The 20,157-nt window shown below is 39.8% G+C and overlaps 1 protein-coding gene across 5 annotated transcripts in view; it reads right to left on the bottom strand.

Annotated features, from left to right (window-relative positions):
• GALNT3 (polypeptide N-acetylgalactosaminyltransferase 3) overlaps positions 1 to 20,157 on the bottom strand; it is a 113,293-nt gene extending 93,136 nt beyond the window's left edge. For 2 of the 5 annotated variants that reach the window (XM_058300712.2, XM_058300715.2), the window contains exon 1: positions 19,565 to 20,010. The gene's annotated coding sequence lies outside the window, so the exon portion shown is untranslated. Of the gene's footprint in view, positions 1 to 19,564 lie in introns of all 5 variants that reach the window. The other 3 variants (XM_058300713.2, XM_058300716.2, XM_058300717.2) reach the window with 3 other exon arrangements.

The raw sequence follows: 20,157 nt of genomic DNA, 5'->3' as shown, positions 1-20,157 counted from the left end.
CCTGCCATTGCCTTCTCCCCCCCCTCCCCTAAGGGGTGCATAGCAATGGTGGAGAGCAGAGGGCTTGCCCCTCCCACTGGGTCCACACCTTTGCAAACAGCATTCCTATCTGACCACACCCAGCTACCTGGGGAATGAAGTGGGTAAGCTGCAGGCAGAACCAAGATGGATGCTGTGGGAGTTCCCTTCCCCAAGGTGGTCACAGGCCATGATACCCTTGCATAAGTTATCTTTACCCATGTTTTACCTTTTTACTTCTTGCTACTGAATTTCTCTTTGTGTTAAATGCGTTTGGTGTTAAAATGCATTAGAATGTTTTAAAAACAGTAAAACTGGGAAAATGCCTTTGTCTAGCAAGGAGGCTATTGCCTCAGAACCCCAATTGCTAGAGCAATTGATCAGGGCCTTTTTTTTTTTTTTTCTTAATGGTCTTTTGATGGCCCATTTAACTGGGAAACTATCAGAGAGTAAAGTCATACAACTAAATCTGCATCTAAGACTTCTGTAAGGATAGGAGGAAGTAGCACTATTCAGCTCGGCAGCTTCAGGTTGAAATCTATTCAGCCTGTCTCCCAAGTCCAGGACTGCCCCAGAAATGCCCGGCAGCAAGGGCTCTATGATTCCCTGGGGTGACAGGAATCAGAGAGCAGCCAAACGTTTCCTGAGATTTAACCTAGGAACTTCTGTTTGGGCCAGTCGGTCTTGGACCCTGGAAAGTAGGGGTGCCAAGACCCAAGCAAGAAACTGAATGGCCCCCATTTCTTGGGCCCATCCATTCAGAGAGCAGCCAACTATCCCCTGGGACAGACATCTCAGGTGCTTTGATTTGGGACCACTGCTCAGGCCTCCCACCAATTTGGCTTAGGCTCATTGATCTGATATCCAGGATCAGATTACCCCAAGACCTACCCCAAAGGACACTTGTGGGGCAGTTAAGCTCTGAAAATTAAATTTCTCAGGATGCTGAGACAGGGCTTCAACTCCAAATTATGTGGAGTGGTGAATTTTAGCCAGACTAGGACTCTGGGGTGCCAGAATGGTCGACTAAAAGTGCTTCTTCATTTTCCCTAGAATAATGGGCACAGTCTCTAGCACACCAGCAAACTTCCCATAGGAGTCTCTTAGGAATCAGGAAATTCTGCCTAATGCTGGTCCACATGGCCGCAATATAGATAAGATCAGCCTCAGTATAGGACCCTAAATTTCAGTTAAACCAGTGTAAAAAGAGAGGCCCAGAAACCTCATGTCATGTCTCCTTAAAGAAATGAGGAAATAAACCTCAAACTTCTCAGTTTAAACTCTGTCATGCCTATAAAAGGTGTGGATAATGATCAAAATAGAGAAACCATGTGTACCATCTATTAAGGTCAAAGAGTTCCTAGAAATGCTAAAGGTATAAAATTCTCTCTTCTGTTTTAATCTGTCCTTAACTTTGTGTTCAACTTTGAAATCTGTGTTTTAACTTTGCCAGTTTGCTTGTGTGTAGGAAGTTAGATTTGGGGTTCACCTGTTACAAATTGAAAAATGGTGAAAGGTAACCTAAAAATGAGTCTTTGAATATCAAAACTGTCCTGTGAGCAGATTTAATGCACAAATCACAAGTGAAATTTATTTAACTGCTAGAAAAAGGGAGAAATTTCACAAAGTTGTTCAAGAGATAGACTTCAGTATTGTCAGATTCTCTTGTGTATTCAAACCAAGCCTTCAATACATTGCAGTTTGCCTCTCCATTTGAGTTATTGGCTAGGTTGGTCACTGACCTCTAAAACAATAGAAGTATCTACTACATCTCTGGTTGTGTTCCTGAAGTCAATGAAAACTACATTGTAGTTTCAAACTCCTGCAGCAGCCAACAATGGCTTGGTACAGCCAAATGTACAATGGATAGTGCCTCCAGCCTGGCACTGTTTCATAGTGCGAAAGAGTGCTATGCACCAAGCTGGTGGAATACTGGAACCTACTTTCCTAGCTTCTCTCTAGGGTCAACTGTGCTACAGGCTTCTGTAAAGAACATACCAAGTGGAACAATGATCACCAGAATACTGTGAGTAGAACTTAAATGCAATTGGCATTATAGCCTGCTGCCATGGAGTGATAACATGTAAGGTATTGCAAACCTGAAACTTAAATCTATTAATTACAGCTCAAAGAGAAACGTATGCTTGGTTAGTAATAAGTGCTGTACCTATATTCTATTCTAGATATATGCATGATGATTGTGGTGATATCTTTTCTATTCTAGATCATATGCAAAGGAACATTGAACATGTTAAAAGTCCTGGTAGGGAAATTGACTTGGCCCAGTGGTTAGGGCATCCATCTACCACGTAGGAGATCCACGTTCAAACCCCAGGCCTCCTTGACCTGTTTGCAGCTGGCCCATGTGCAGTGCTGACACGCAAGGAATGCCCTGCCACGCAGGGGTGTCCCCGCATAGGGGAGCCCCACGCACAAGGAGTGCACCCCGTAAGGAGAGCTGCCCAGTGCATAAGAAAGTGCAGCCTGCCCAAAAATGGCGCCGCCCACACGGAGAGCTGACACAACAAGATTACACAACAAAAAGAAACACAGATTCCCGTGCCGCTGACAACAGAAGCAGACAAAGAACATGCAGCAAATAGACACAGAGAACAGACAACTGGGGCAGGGGGGAGAAAAGGAGAGAAATAAATAAATAAATAAATCTTTTTTTTAGAAGTCTTGGTAAACTTCATTTTCTAAGTAATTAATGAATATGCTTAGCCCATGACTCCCTCCTAGCCCTTATTAAAGTTAAAGGAATTTCCAACTTGGTGCACTAATCCTGAGTCAAGCCAGCTGCCCAAGAAAGTGCCAGTTCACCAAATGCACCTGACGGGATACGTGAATGCCAGTCCTTGGATGGCCTGAAATACCTCTTCAAGAAATAGAGCTAAGTAGTGTCTGTGTCAAAGACAGCTGTTCCCTCTAACTCCAGCCCAAATGCCTATTGCTAGGGGGAGAACAAACCAGACTTCCTTTAAAAAACCTTGTCTGTTTTAATCTCCTTTAACTTAACTAAAAAGGGCAATGCTTCTTCCCATTCTACTGAAGAAAGAATACTTTTTCCCATCAACTTTGGGAAAATATGGCCTTTGCAGGTGCCTGGCTTTTTCTACTTCTGTGAGCCTGTGTCCTCTTAAAGGGACCATATATTCTCAAAATTCTAACTAGGCTTATTCCTTCCAGAATCAGCACCTTGTTAGCCATATGAGAACTTCATCCAGATCCGTCTTCCTCTGAGCTAGAATAGCAGGGTTTTACACCTTCGTCAGGTAGGGTCTACTGCTCCTAATCAGCAAGAAGTAGCTACAAAAGAAAGATCATCTCCCTTCAACACCCCTTTAAGATTAAAGGTGTAAACTCTCTGAGGGGGGAATGAAGCAGTCTAGTGAGATAGAGAATCTAGATGGATCTGAAACCTGGCAGGGAGTCCATGTGGACATCAATAACCCTCAAAATGGCTGCTGGAAAACCCCTACCCCAAGATTCTGCTATTCAGAACAAAGACTTCTTCTGGAAGCTAGGAAAAACCTGGTAACACTTAAACTTGATTGAGGTTTAGCATGGTACTGAATATAAGGTTGGAAATACTTTTTTCCCTCACAATGTTGAAGGAAGTGCTCTAAATGGAAAGCGGCCAATGTTACTTTTTTTTTATTTTAATTTTTCCTTTGCTAGAGAAGTTGCCAGTTCATAGAAAATTCAAGCAGGAAATACAGAACTCCATTTATCCCCCTCACATATACACCATCCCATCACCAACACTTTGCACTAGTGTGACACCCCATGAAAACTGATAAAACAACATCACTATAGCTACCATTAACCACGGTCCATAGCTTGCATTACGATTCACTGTGTTGTACATTTAAATGCGTTATTTTCTTTATTTTCTTAATCTAATATAATTTTTATTTTTATTTTAGTAATATATATACAACTTAAAAATTTTCCTTTTAACTACATTCAGATATATAATAATGCTGTTAATTACATTCATAATGTTGTGCAACTATCACTATCATCCATTATCACAATGCTTCCATCACCCCCAACAGAACTTCTGTACCAATTTAGGTTTAAGGCCCCCTCTCTTAGCCCTCCCCAGTCCCTGGTAACCTGCATTCTAGTTTCTGACTCTAAGGATTTGCTTACTTTAAGTTTCATATCTGTGAGATCATACAAAATTTGTCCTTTTATGTTTGGCTTTTTTCATGCAACTTGAGATCTTCAAGAATCATCCGTCTGGTCACATGCATCAGAACTTTGCTCCTTTTCGTGGGTGCATAAAGTTCCATCATATGTATATAATCACACTCTGCTTATTCTTTCATTTGTTAATAGGCACTTGGGCTGCTTCCATCTTTTGACAATTGTGAATAATGCTGCAAATATCTGTTCAACTCCCTGCTTTAAATTCTCTTGAGTATATGCCCAGAAGTGGGATTGCCAGCTCATATGGTAATTCTATACTTAACTTTCTGAAAAACTGCCAGACTCTTTGACACAGTGACTGTACCATTTTACATTCCCACCCACAATAAATGAGTGTTCCTGTTTTTCCACATCCTCTCTGACACTTGTGATTTTTCATTTTTTAATATAACCATTCTAATGGGTAAAAAGTGGTATCTCACTATGGTATTGATTTACATTTCCCTTATAACTAATGATGTTGAACATCTTTTCCTGAAAAAAATCCACAAGAAATTACTAGAGCTAATAAATTCAGCAATGTTGCACAGGTACAAGATTAATGTGGAAAATTCAGTAGTGTTTTTTCACATTAGTAATAAATAATCTGAAAAGGAAATTGGGGGAGGGGGAGTGGAAATCCATTTAAAATAGCAATTACAGAACAAAAATATCTAGGAAGAAATCTAACCAAGGATGTAAAGGACTTATACATGGAAAACTACAAAACATTGCTCAAAGAAATAAAAGAAGACCTAAATAAATGGAAGGATATTTTGTGTTCATGGATTAGAAGATGAAATATTGTCAAGATGTCAGTTCTACTCAAAACAATCTACAGATTCAATGCAAGCCCAGGCAAAATTCCAGCAGCCCTCTTTGCAGAAATAGAAAAACCTATCATCAGATTTATTTGGAAGTATAAAGGGCCCCAAGTGGCCAAACCGTCTTACCACAGAAGAGTGAAGTTGGAGGATTCACGCTTTCAGACTTTAAAACTTACTATAAAGCTGCGGTTGTCAAAACAGCATTGTACTGGCACAAGGATAGATTTATAGACCAATCAAATTGAGCATTCTACGCATGGCCAGTTGATTTTTTTTTTAAAGAAGACTGATTTACTTATTTCTCCCCCCATTGTCTGCTCTTTGTGTCCATTCACTCTGTGTTCTTCTGTGTCCTCTAGTATTCTCATCATGCGGCACTGGAGATCTGTGTCTCTTTTTGTTGAGGCATCTTACTGCATCAGCTCTCTCTGTGTGTGGCACCACTCCTGGGTGGGCTGCAATTTTGTGCAGGGTGGCTCTCCTTATGCAGGGGCCACTCCCTGCGTGAGGGGCACCCTTATGCAGGGGCATCCTTGTGTGGGCCAGCGCTCTTTGCACACTGCAGCACTGCACGTAGGCCAGCTCACCACATGAGCCAGGAGGCCCTGGGTATCAAACCCTTGGACCTCATATAATGGTAGGTGTACTCTCTATCTGTTGAGCTACCTCTGCTTCCCTGACTGGTTGATTTTTGACAAAAAGCATCAGGTCCATTCCATAGGAAAAGAATAGTCTCTTCCACAAATGGTGTTGGGAAACTGGATATCCAGATAGAAAAAAATAAATAAATGAACCTGCATTTTGCTAAATAATTAAAATGTATTATCTTATTTAATATGAAACACTGTAATATAGGTACATCCAAATTCATTTTAACAGAAAACGAGGCTCCAATAGTTGAAGTTTCTACAGCTAAACAGTAGCAAAACTAGTGTAAGAACCCCTGGTATGTTTGAAACTAAAACCTTACTCTGAATTACATTCTGGTAAGAAACACGATTTTAACAATTAGATGTTAGCTCACACAACTCAAATCAATAAAAAACAAAGTTTGATAGGCCAAGTGTTATATCAAGTACTTAGTGTGATTATATTCCTCATTAGCCACAAGCAAAAGACAAAAAGTATAGTCTTACTGCTCACCTTGCTGCCCACAGGTGTTTGGTAAACTAAGGTTTTCCTTGATTTCAGACTGCCTATTATTGCCCTATCTACCACCAATACCACTGTCATGAAGTATTTAGCACCTACACAATCTTTGCATTTTTCCATTATCAAAGGCTATTCTCAGGAATGGCTAAAATGACATGGTTATACCAGTAATCTATATATCACTAGAAGATAATATTTTATCAAAGGAATATATGTCTCTGATAGTGGAATTTTAAACACTGACATCTGTCCTTAGGAGAGCTTTTGTGTTTTCCTATTTTTCAGAGAGGGAAAGAGGAATAGGAATATAATGGCAAAATGTATGGTAGAAAGTAATCTGGGGGAAGGAAATCCTCACTTGCCATGGGGGAAGGAAATCCTCACTTGCCATAGGTTCCTCCCTGTATTTGCAGTGACTTTACCTCTGGATGATGGGTATTGTGGAAAAATTGTTAATGAGTGTATATTGTCATAAGTGATAAAGTTGAAAATTAATCTTAGTCTCTCTTTCTTTGCATGTATGTGTGCATGTGTTATAAATTTACATTGTAAGCTTAAGATAATGGTAAAGAGGGAAGAGCTAAAAACATTAAGTATAAATGAGGACAATTATCTGTATCACTAGGTAAGAGTTATCTGTCAAGACCAGGGGCCTAGAGTGCAGGGAAGTGGAGTGGGGTGGTCTCACTGGCACACCAGAAGGAAGAACTACCATGGTTAATGGAGGGCCCAAAGCTGGATCACTTCCTATGTAACAACTAAACTCAGATGAGAAGGTAAAGGGTTAAAGCATGCCACCTGAGATTCAGCAGCTTCAAAGACACTTCCACTTAGAATGACAAGTGATGACGAGCTAAGTAGCTGATCCAACTCAAATGAGATGCCTTCTTTCCCAACCTGTAGAGAGCCATCTGAGAGTGAGCCACGCATTCTTGCTACTTTTTCCTTTCTCTTATGTTTCCTGGTCAAAAGCAGTGGGAAAACCCAGGAGCACAAATGATAATTTGTTTTCTCCTAGTCTGGGGATAAAATTATCTGCTATGGAGAAAAGGAAGGAAACATTAAAGGACCTTTAGCATGAAGCCCAAGATGTGAAGTCTTTTTATTACCCCTATATCACACCAGATGGCTGTTCTTCCTTGATGAAGGTAAGGAAGATTTATTTTGCAAAGGCCACAGAATGAATTCCTGAATCATTTCAATCTCTTGAAGAAAGTGAACAGTGCCATGGGCCATTGTGGTTGTCTGGGAGGTCAGGCATAAGGGACTATGCTTTTTAGTCTGTAAATCTGAAAATTACTATATAAATGGTCATAATTATCATCATCATCATTAAATTTTTACAAGGAATTAGCTAATTGCCAATGTAATCTACTTAGATCAATCTATTTAGGTCAATGAAAAAACAGATTCACACTTCTTTACTTTTTTTAAGGTTTACTTAGCTTTAGTCAATTATGAATGTTTATAGGTTTGTGATTATATTGATGCTTTATGCTTAGGTATTCATTTGGGTACTACAAAAAAAAAAAAAGCACAGAACCTGACTGGATTAGAACATCCTTTATTTATTCACTTTTATCTTATAAATTCTCCATTATAAAAATCAGTGTACTGGGAGAGCAGTGTAATGGCTCAAGCAATTGGGTGCCCACTTCCCATATGGGAGGTCCTGGGTTTCCCTATTGCCTCCTAAAGAAGACAAGCAGACGCTGCAATAAGCAGATGGTACAAATGCCGCAACAGGCAGATGCCACAATGAGCAGATGCCACAATGAGCAGATAACACAACCAGCAGACAATGCAACCAGCAGGGAGCAAGAATTGTTCAAGTGGTTGGACACTCCCCTTCCACATGGGAGGTCTGGAGTTTGGATACCTATGCCTCCTAAAGAAGGCAAGCAGACAACAGGCAGACAAGGGTGCCATCTTGGGGGTTAGAAGAATTAAAAAAAGAATCTATGAAAAAAATATCAATGTACTGTTTGTAATTAAAATAAATCACGATAATAAACACTTGAATAAAGTAAAAGGTAAAAATTTACCTTTTCACTTTCTCCCATATCCCATTTTAGAATTAACTATATTAACATTTTAACATGTTTCCTTCCTTGTGTGTAAATATCTATTTTTTATACAATGATGAAGACATACCTTTTCTCCTTACAAAAAAAAAAGGAATGATTTTTGCAGAAAATTCAAAATTGCAGAAAAGAAACTCTTTTGCAACAGCATTTTGGTTTTGTTTTGTTTTCCAATTTAAAATGTCTCTTGAACATCTTTCCATGTCACTACATATTCACTAACTAATTTTTAACATCTTTCAGGCAGGTATTTAAATATTTTAATAATTATTCTGACACTGATAAAGTAAAATAAAGAAGATAGCTCTTAAAACAAAATAATAGGAAGTTCTGACTTCTTAGCATTGTTATGAATATTTCATCAGTGTAAGAAAATGCTTAGCAAAAAGTCTGGTATATAGTGAATGATTAATAGCTGGATGTCTACAGTTATATTGATAATGGTGATTAAAGTTGACCATCTCTTTAAGCTCAGTCTCAAAAGACTGCTGAGGTCAGAGGATTGGTGCCTTATCCCCACTGAAAATAATATTAGCCATCTTATTCTTTCCTTTCATAGAGCCCGCTTGGGCTATGTTGTTTGGTGGCGGTGAAAGCCATTATTCTGGGAGGACTGTCATACACAGGCTGCTTCCCCTTAGGATCTTATCAGTCCTTGACTGCCCTGCCGGGTGCCAGAACAGAACAACAACAACAGAAAATACCCCATCATCTGCCAGCTGGAGAGCCAGCAAAGAAGACATTTTAACTTCTGGGACACCTGGGAACCTAAATGAACCCTACCGGAAGGAGAAATGCCTGCCGGGTGCGGCTCACCTCCTCTAAGCCTTAGAGCACTGCCCGGATTTAAACAGGGGCAGTGGTTTTCCAGGCACCCAGTGAGGTGGCCTGAATCAGTGGGCGGAACAGCAAGTCCCCGGGAGGAACCAAGGTCCTAGGAAGGCTGAAAGCTCTGAGGTGGAGAAGGGCCTGTGACAGGGGCCTCACCCGGAAGCGTGATTGTTAAATCTACTTTAATAGTAGCCTTCATCTTGTATACAGCATCTGATAATTTTGCTATCCCCAAAACATCTTAAATATAATTAATTATACCAGAACCTGAAAAAAGACTTCGTGAGAGAGAGATTGAAATGGATTGTATGTGTGTGAGCATGCAGACACAATTCTGCCTTCAAATATGTTTTGGATCTAGGTAAATAGTATTTAAAAAAAAAATCCAACACTTCTTCCTGAATTCACTGTATGTGAGATGGGTAGTAACAGTGGACAATCGCTGCATAATCCTCTTCCAGAAAATTTCTGATTTATGAATCTGGAGCCTTGAGCAGTCAAAACAGGGGCCATCTGGGAACCTGAAATCCACCCTTCGCTCTTTGGAAAAGCTCTTTGCCTTGAAGGGACGCCTTTCTGTAATGTGTCCACCAGGAGGGGCACCTTTTGTTATATCACACAAAGCCCTTGGTAGGCAAGGTCTTGCCTATACTGGTTTGCACCTCAGTTTATTTCACATCCAGCACCAACTTTCAAAGTTAACATAACGCCATCCTCAGCCACTGTGGACTCAAAGAATCAGGGCATATAGAACCAGTAAAATACCTTAGAAATTACCTATTATAACTCCAAATTTTGTAGATGAGAGAACCCAGGCTTAGAGAAATAGTTTTGCCAAAGTTAAATAGCTAATTATAATTGTTATAAAACAATATAATATTTTATGAGGCTGCTCAAAGACCCATTTTTACTAATACATTACTAAAATTTTCTCTATCGGGTACTTATTGAGGTTTAAACTATAATTTCAAGCAGGCGTGTGAAATACAGATAATTCTGCTAGATATTTAGATCATAAAAAATGTTTGGCCCACATGTAATGTGCAGACATTCACATTCCACCACTTTACTGCTCTGCTAGGTTTTTAAATAAAATGTTGTGATCACTTCCTCTGAGAAACCTTTCCTTTCCCTCTCAGAGTGGGTAAGCTCTGCCTCCCATGTGCCTGCCCATCATTTTGGAATTTCTTTCTGATACCATTTGTGACATTATGTTGTAATTTTCTATATAATTTCCTGTTTCTTAATGACCTGTATGAGCTCTACAAAGATGAAGACTGGGTATTTCTTTTTACCACTGTATCCCCAACCCCTGAAATAGTGTTTGGAACTATAAAAGGGGGCTAAATAAGCAGAAGATGGAAGAAGGAAGCAAGTGGAAAAGGAGGAGGAACTCATACAGAAATGGGGATAAAAAGCAGAATAGGAAACATGTTAAGAAATAGTGCTAGACATAGAAATAAATATAAACAATTAAATAGTAACCTAATTTGCATGAATTGCCTGGCTTTGCTTTTACTTGTCTATTTACAGGTGGTGGTGTTTGAAGTGAGTAGCAGACAGTCTCAGGTGCCCCTTCCCCCGTGACTCCTGCTTTCTGGTGTTCACACCTTGTATAATCCCCTTACCTGAATGTGGGCAGGATCTGTGACTTGCTTCTAACCAAAGAATACGGCAAAGGCAATGCGGTGTCACTCCGGTGATTGCATTACAGTATATAAGACACTGTTTTGTTAGGGACACACTCTAGACACCCTGCTTACTGGTTTGATGAAGTAAGCAGCCATGTTCAGAAAGCCTGTGTGGCAAGGAGCACAGGTGGCTTCTGGGAGCTGAGGGTACCTTCCAGCCGATAGAATAATTAGAAATAGATGTTTATGGAGCACCTAAAATTAGTCACTACTTTTCTAGCATACTTTATATAAGCCATCTTACTTAATTCTTACAAAAAGCCTCAAATATTATATATATTTCCCTCCATTTTACCTACACAACACATACACAGTCACACACACACACACAAAGAGATAGAGCAAAAGTAACTATCTCCATCTTACCCAGAAATTAGGTTGCAGAACAGAGATTCAAACCCATATTTAGCTGTCCTCAACCATCTGGGAATTCACCTAGATAATCTAATTTCTAACTTTCATGCCGTATTTTAGACACAGGGATGCTAGATAGTTTCCATCCTGATTCATTTTGATCATTTTAGGTAAAAACAGTGAATATGCTTTGGAGTAAAACAAATTTTAAAACTGGGAAAAGATGTGAAAAGGCAATTCACAAAAGGGAACTCCAAAAGGCTAATCAATATATGGTAGAATGGCTACTCTCCCGAGAAATCAGAGAAATACCAATATTTAAAATGAGATATAACTGTGTACATACCAGGTTGGTAAAAACTAGAACCTTCAATGATATCAAGGGCTTTTAGCAGCTGGGTACCCTCAAACAAGGCTAGTGGGTATTATAACTGAGAGGTCAGTTTGCAATATTTGCAGAAATTTAGTATGGGTATAACTTTATAATCTAGACCCAGCTATAGGGACTATTATCTCTTGCATGAGCAGAGAGCTGGCGGCGAACTCAATCTATTATTAGGGGAATAGACAAGTCAATAGCAAGCAACAGTTAAGAAGCAATGGATTAGAGATACGTGTATTAACATCTGAATATTTAGTGATAACTGAATAAAAAACATGACAGAGAATAAGATCTATTGCACAATTCCACTTCTGTAAATTAAAATTAGCATGCATGCATATGACAAATTTACATATTTTAACAATATTTATATATTAAATGTCATATATCAAGCCCCTTAGAACGGCTGTCTGTGGGGAAGGTGACAATGGAAGTATGGTCAGGAATGAATTGAAAGAAAAAACTATGAAGGAAAGCAAGAGAGGATCTTGCCCAGACTGATGATAAATTGTACATTATAAACTAAAGGATATGATTAACTCACCTTTTGGCATTTAAGTTTCCCTGAAAGACAATTTAAAATGCTGTAGAATGAAGCTCTACTGCTATTCACTAAAGAGTTTATGCTGATTTTGGATATTTGAATTTTAGAATGTGGGTACACAATTTTTAAAAAATATATTTATTTTTATTTCTCCCCACCCCACCCCCCTTGTTGTTTGCACTTACTGTGTCTGTTCATTTTCCTTGTTTCTTATTAGGAGGCACCAGGAGCCGAACCCAGGACTGTGCCTAATCACATGAGCCACCTCCACTGCTTGCTTTGTTGTATCTCTCATGTTTTTCCTCCCTGCATCTCTTGTTGCATTATCTTGTCATGTCAGCTAGTTGGCACCTGCCCATCACATCAGCTCACTGTCTTCTTTAGGAGGCACTGGGAGCCTCTGATTCCCATTTTTATTGTTGTCCTTATGTTTTTTTCTTCTTGGGTCTCTTGTTGTGTCAGTTTGCCATGCCTGGCTGTCATGCCAGCTCACTGTCTTCCTTAGGAGACACCGGGAATTGAACCAGCCACCTTCCATGTGGTAGGCAGGAGCTCAATTGCCTGAGTCACATCCTGCTTCCCGACAATTTTTTATTGGAAAGATAAGCCACATCAGGAAAATGCACTCACAGTGGTAAGGGAATGGAGGGAAATGTTTTTCTAAAAATAAAATGGTTAAGTTGGATTTGTGCTTCAAAAAAAACGCAATGATAAATATTTTGGCAAGGTATTATGATTTGTGCATTAGTCTTGTCTTATTGGAAGAGAGTGTGACGAAATCATTCCATTCGAGCTGTGCAATCTTGTGGTAGGTCACTACTCTAGGTACAAACAGCTGGAAGAGTCTTTCCTCTCATACATTGCCCAGCCAAGGGTTGTGGGACCTGCACACATGGGTCCATATGGACATCTAGCTTAACAAAGCAAACACTCCAGTGGAACTGTTTCATATCTTGGTCAATCTGATTTCACAAGGAAGACATTGCTAGGAATAGCTGATCTATTCACTTTCCAAACAACCATGCACATTTTACGTTGTTTAAACATGGGTCCAGAATATAATTTTAGAACTCACTTAGGAATAAATTATATATGAATGAATGGATGAATAAACAAATAAAATAAACAAACAAAACAAAATATACAATATGTGTCCTTGCCCTAACTACAGTTATTTTCCTTGGCTATGAATTCACACCACAATAAATGTTATGATTTGGCTGAAAATATTTTTGCTGTTTTTCTCTATTTTGATAAGTATAAGTTAGATGAAAGGAGAAGAAAAAATAAGGTGAATAAAAATTACATTATCTATATTTTGGGGGAATAAATGAAGTTTTTATATAATGAATTCATCACTTAACCTAATGACTACCTCATTTTCATTTCCCCAATTTTTAATCTAACTACTTTCAGTAGAATTTTCTAATCTGTACAGTGAACAGAAATTTAAACCTCTAGGCATAGAATTTCTGAATTTCAACTAAATATTTACTCTAACATAAAACAGTAATGCTTGTAAAGGCCATTGGAGTGTGAAGGCTTGGCATCGTAGAAATAGTCCTGAAATCCACAGCCCATCTGCCCTTTACTGGTGTCCTGCCTCTCTGTCTTTTCTCACTTTTTTCTGCTATGATTTTTAAAATTTGTTCTACCCTTCCTTGGCCATCGTCATGCCTACCATACATCTTCTCCTATTAAAAAAAGTGCATGGGCTTTGTAACAACCAGGTTGAGAAGTTATTCTCTCCTCACTTCAGAGTTTGTGCACCAACTCAAATATGCCAGGGAAATTCTAAAATCGTAGTGGTTGCCCAGAGTTGGGGATCCTTTCTCTTCAAAATTATTTAAAATCAAACTCCCAAAGTGTTCATAAGGATTTTCCCATCTTCTTTTAGATACACCAGTCCCATATGAAGGTCTTAATTTATTTCACTATACTGGTGATAACTATTTAGTAATAAATATTTCATTTTAAAACTCCTGAATTTTATTAATGAGTTCAAAGTCATTTTTTTCTTATCTCTCTTCTTTTAACTCCAAAACTTTCAGAGGCTAACAAAATCTGAATCTGATTTAGTTTTAGTTAGGTGACAGCAAAATTTAGCATCAGAAGGTATAAGCATTACCATATCCAAGGAGGTATGAATAAAACTTCCCAGGCTTTTTTTTTCTCTCTATTTTTTCAAAAATGTTACATTAGAAAAAATGTATAAATAAGAGGTCCCCATATACCCCCAGCCCCCTCATCACACTCCTCCCACATCGACAACCTCTTTCATCATCATGGGACACTCATTGCATTTGGTGAATGCACTTTGAAACACTGCTGCTCCACATGGGTAATGATTTACATTGTAGCTTATACTCTCCCCCAGCCCACCCAGTGGGCCATGACAGGACATACAATGCCCAGCATCTGTATCCCTGCAGTACCATCAAGGACAACACCAAGTCTTGAAAATGCCCCCACATCATATCTCTTCTTTCCTCTCCCTACCCTCAACAGCTACCATGACCACTTTCTTCACATCATTGCTACAGTTTCTTCCATTACTAATCACAATAGTTCCATAATAGAGTATCAGTAAGTTCACTCTAATTCATACTCTATTCTTCCATTCTGTGCACCCTGGGATGGTTATGTTCACTCCACCTCTATATTGAGAGGGGCTTAGATTCCACATGGATGATGGATGCAATTCTCCTGTTTGCAGTTGTATGCACTCTTGGCTCCCTGGTGTGGTGGTTGACCTTCTTCACCTCCCTGTTGGCTGGCTGGGGTAAATCCAATGAACCAGAAGGTAGGAGTTGCGAGTCTGCTAAGGCTAACATTCCCCAATGGAACAGCAACATTCCCCCAAGTGCAATGGCAAAGACCAACAAAGAAGGATGGTCCAATAGTGAGCCCTTGATACAGATGACTATGCTTATGAGCATGTGCACCTGAAATATGAACTAGGCCTAGAGCTGCAGGGTGCCTAAGAGTTACCTCCTGAGACCCTCAATGCTGCTCAAATGTGGCCACTCTCTAAGCCAAACTCAGCATTTAAATGCATTACCTTCCCCCTAGTGCAAGAAATGTCTCCCAGGGATGAGCCTCTCTGGAACCACGGGATTACTACCGAGCACCAGCTGGTGATGTAACAAGTAAAAGACCTTGAATAAAAAGGTCAACTCAGACCAGCAGAATATCTCAGCCTATGTGTAGGATCAGGTGTTTAAAACTGCTTTTTTACCTTGAATAAAAGGGGGAAATGGAAAGGACAAATGAGTTTATATGGCTGTGAGGCTCCAAAAAAGAATCAGAAGGTCATCAGAGGGTCATACTTATGCACGCCTCAGCAGGGTCCCAGAGACAGCCAAAGTCGATACAACCCCAAGAACTGGCTCTCCTGGGGCTACAGAGACACACAGATTCTATGGTCATGGCAGATGGCTATGGATTTGAGTGCCATGTCAGTTGGCCCTACTTTGGAGTTTGTGTTCCCTGAGTGTGACTGAGTTGGACTCAGATGTGACCTTCCTATACATGTCTCTTCTGTCACTTTTACTGAACCTGTGGTTGGTGTTGGGGTTGGTGTTCACTCAGGAGAACTGAATCTCTGGACTGCCCAGGCTTTTTTTTACATTAGAATACTACTCCAGGTACATGAATGAGGCTATGTTACATGCTCAGCAGAGGTATTATAATAAAACTATGACAACCAGCTTTTCATGGGAAAAGTCCCCTACCATTGGGCTATTAGCATTACCAACACTCTCTAAACTGCAACCTGCAAACATAAGCCTTTCAAACACCAAGTACATCGCCCCATGCACAGTCAGTACTCTAAACAGCATGGCACCATTTCTCTTCTCTTAATCCTTACAATATCCATGACTGCTAAACACTTTTTTCCCCTTATTTTAAATAACAAAATAATATTAATCACTTGATCATACTTGGTTACTACGAAATCATATATATCTGACTATCCAGCCTGGTAACACAAGCTCTGTGGCAAAACCCTTTCTGAATTGGTTTAAATTGCCCAAACTTAGAATCTCCCTTAAGCATCAGCCACCATCCCTCTTTGCAGAAGTGTAATTGTTAGAGTTCAAAGAGGGTTGTTCAGCACGGCTCTGTGCCATGTGATGCTCTGCCAATTCAATCCAATGATCAGTAGAACAATGAGAGAACAACTGATTGCCAACGTGAATTACTTTCTTATATACAAGCACAGTCAGAGGGTTCATATTTAAAGAGTCTAAAAAGCATCCTAAAGTATGGACCACATTGTGTAAGCACAGATGTCACCTTGTTTGAAAGCTATTGTTTCGGAATCTGTACATCAGTTTCAGTAAATATGATATGAATAAGTTAAAAGATTATCGCTGTGGAAGGGAAAAGGTTTTATGGTGGATCTGTGGGAGTACTGTATATTGCATATATGAATTATTGTGATCTAAGACTCTTGTGAAGAGAAGCTCAATAATTAGAAAAAAAAAGAAAAGAAAAAGATAGGATGTAGAAATTTTTCTAAATCAATATGTACTCTAGAGCTAACCTTTAAACTCATTGTTATATTCCATTTTACTAGTAAGGGAAACTGACATTATGTTGGGATTCACTTTACAGGAAATTTTGGATCACAGAGTGGTTCAACAATGGTGGCGGAGGAATACTGATATAGGATGCTATTAACGGGCTATATATGGTTGACAGGGAGTTATACAGGGCATATGTCCAGGGTATATGGTAATGTTTAGATATACTCATAGTGGAAACAATTAAAAACAACAGCTGGGGGGGTACTGGGTTCCTGGCCAGGGGGTCTCTGTCGTGGTCCCTGGGGAAGCAGCGGCAGTCCCCCAGGTGCAACGGTAAGAACCAGGAAGGAATGAGGGCCCAACAGTGGGCTCCTGATACTAATGGCTATGCTTGTGAGCCTATACACCTGCAATAAGAACAAGGCCTAGAGTAGCATTGTGCCTGGGAGTTTCCTCCTGACAGCCTTCATGTTACTCAAACGTGGCCACTCTCGAAGCCAAACTCAGCATGTAGATGCAGTGCATTCCCCCCAGCATGGGACATGACACCTGGGGATGAGCCTCCCTGGCACCGAGGGATCACTACCACATACCAGCTGAAGATGCAACTAGAAAATGACCTTGAATTAAAGGTTCAATGCGGATCAGCAGAATATCCCTGTCTACATATAATAACATGACTTCAAAATGCTGTTTGACCTAATGTAAGGGGGAAATGGAAAGGAGAAATGAGTTTATATGGCTACGAGTCTCTAAAAAAGAGTCTGGAGGTTGTCAGAAGAAATGCCGTTATGTACAACTGAGCAGAGTCTAAGAGACAGATAAAGTAGATACAACCCCAGGTATTGGTTCTTTTGAGGGATAAAGAGACCCACGGGTTCTATGGTCATGGCAGATGGGGTTCACTGCCATGTCAGATGGCCCTTCTTTGGAGCTGGTGTTTCTGCGTGATGGAACTGGACTCAGAGGGGATCTCTTTTCACAAGACTTGCATGCTACTTTACTGGAATTGTAGTTGGTGCTCGGGTTTAAGATATATTTAGGGGATTTGAATCTCTGGACTGACAATATGATACCCAGGCCCAGAGCCTCAACAGACTTCAGCTCCTACACTCTGATTTATTGGACTTACCCCACTCAGCTAACATGGAGTTGAAGAAGGTCAACCACCACACCATGGAGCCTAGAGTGTCTACAACTGAAAGCAGGAGGAGTGCATCCAGTATCTAAGCCCCCACTTGACACAGATGTGCAATGGACACAACCAATCCAATGTCCACAGAGAAAATGTGGCATTGGTGTGGGAAGGGTGGCCATGGTGGCTGCTGGGTGGGGGGAATGGGAGGAAGAGATGAGATGGGGAGGCATTTTCGGGACATGGAGTTGTCCTGGGTGGTGCTTCACGGACAATTACGGGACATTGTGGATCCCCCCAGGCCCACTGGATGGAGCGTGGGAGAGTGTGGGCTATGATGTGGACCGTTGACTATGGGGTGCAGTGATGCTCAGAGATGTGCTTGCCAGGTACAGTGGATGTGTCGTGATGGTGGGAGAGAGTGTTGCTGTGGGGGCAGTGGGGGGTGGGGGCAGTGGGGTTGAATGGGACCTCATATTTTTTTAATGTAATATTTTTTAAAAAATAAAAAAAATAAAAATAAAAAATAAAAAAAAAAAGCATGGGCCGGGAAGTGGACTTGGTCCAATGGATAGGGCATCCCCCTACCACACAGGAGGTCTGCGTTTCAAACCCCGGACCTCCTTCACTCATGTGGAACTGGCCCATGCGCAGTGCTGATGCGTGCAAGGAGTGCCGCGCAGGGGTGTCTCCCGCATAGGGGAGCCCCATGCTCAAGGAGTGCGTCCCGTAAGGAGAGCCACCCAGCACGAAAGAAAGTGCAGCCTGCCCAAGAATGGCGCTGTACACATAGAGAGCTGACACAACAAGATAATGCAACAAAAAGAAACACAGATTCCCGGTGCCACTGATAAGGAAAGAAGCAGTCACAGAAGAACACACAGCGAATGGACACAGAGAGCAGACAACTGGAGGGGTGGGGTAGGGAAGGGGAGAGAAAGACATAAGAAATAAATCTTAAAAAAAAAAAAGACATATAAGAATGGAAAGAGAAAGAGAGAGAGAAAGAGAGAGAGAGAGAGAGAAGCATGGGCAATGATATGTTAGCTAGGTTCCTACAGCACACACCAATTCAGTAACATCTTAAACCAGTAATCATGGAGAATCCTTTCAGAGATTTACAGGTTATCTTCCTTAAAGGAATGAAAAGTTTAGAAAATTTAGCCCCTAATTCTTACTTTCATTTCTTTAACATTAGTAAATAATGCTATGCAGTCAGCACTGAAGTCAAACTGAGACAATATTTCTGTGTAAACCTAGTATCTTCATTATATTCCTCAAGCCATAAATATGATTGTATCACAAATCTATACATAACGGATCACCAAAGAAAGACCCACATTCCTTAAAACATGACAAAGTGCTTAGCAATATTCCTGAGCATGATCACACAGACCAAGATCACCAACAACTGACAGGGACAATTTCCAATGAAAAAACAATTATTGAAAATAAGCAAATCAGTTTTCTGTTAGTGGCAGAAGTAAAGGAATCCATTCTTGATGTATTCTGTGATACCATAAAAACTTTTCTTTTTAATAATGGCAACTCTAAAAAGGAATATATATACAATTTTCTTCTGGCATATATACACATATAAATTAGAAGAAATAACAGCAAATACAAATTTTATGTAATTTTCAATCTAACAATTTGATTAAAACATAACACAACAATAATTAAAACATCTACAATATATGAATTTTAACAACATCCCATTACACTCTCTATCTGAAAGGTCAACAATTAATCCATGTTACAACAATTTATTTGTAATTTATCTCTGAATTAATAGTAGACTTGCAAGATTCACTTACCTGCACCTTCCCTTTAATATTCTAGGACTAAAAAGTAGATTCTTCTTAGCTTTATGAAAATATTGATATTTTCTCCTGCTTGATATATAGGAAGAGTTGCTTTTTAAAAAAATAACATGTGAAAAAAATACATGTGAGTGGGCATTGAGTTATTCACTACCTTTGTTTAAATCTAGGAGGGAAAGGAGAAAATACAAAAAAGATAACAGTCAGTCAGACTCTTCAGTTGATCTATTTTATATTTTCTTTTTTCCCTCTTAATAACAGAGAGGAAAAGAAATCTTTGGCATTCTAAATAAGTTACTCTGAAGTGTCAGGTCCATCAGGCCGTCTAAATGCACAGCTATCCAGCAGCTTTGTAATAAAGCAGTAAATAAGGTGTTCAACGCAGCAGCCGAAATATCCGAGGTTTCTTCAGCAGCCACGACTGAGGCTCTTCATGATTTGGGCATAGCAGCTGAAACCTTGAAGACTTATGCACTGAGAAACAATGAAGATACTGTATAATCAACTAGGATTACAGAGAGAAGAAAAAAAACACAAAAAACAAAGTCCTTTCAGATGGTGCAAGAAATGATTATCACGAGGAAAGA

Source organism: Dasypus novemcinctus, chromosome 7, assembly GCF_030445035.2.
Source record: "Dasypus novemcinctus isolate mDasNov1 chromosome 7, mDasNov1.1.hap2, whole genome shotgun sequence".
Taxonomy (NCBI): Eukaryota; Metazoa; Chordata; class Mammalia; order Cingulata; family Dasypodidae; genus Dasypus; species Dasypus novemcinctus.
Note: the sequence above shows the minus strand (reverse complement) of the source record. Positions and strands in the feature narration are given on the sequence as shown.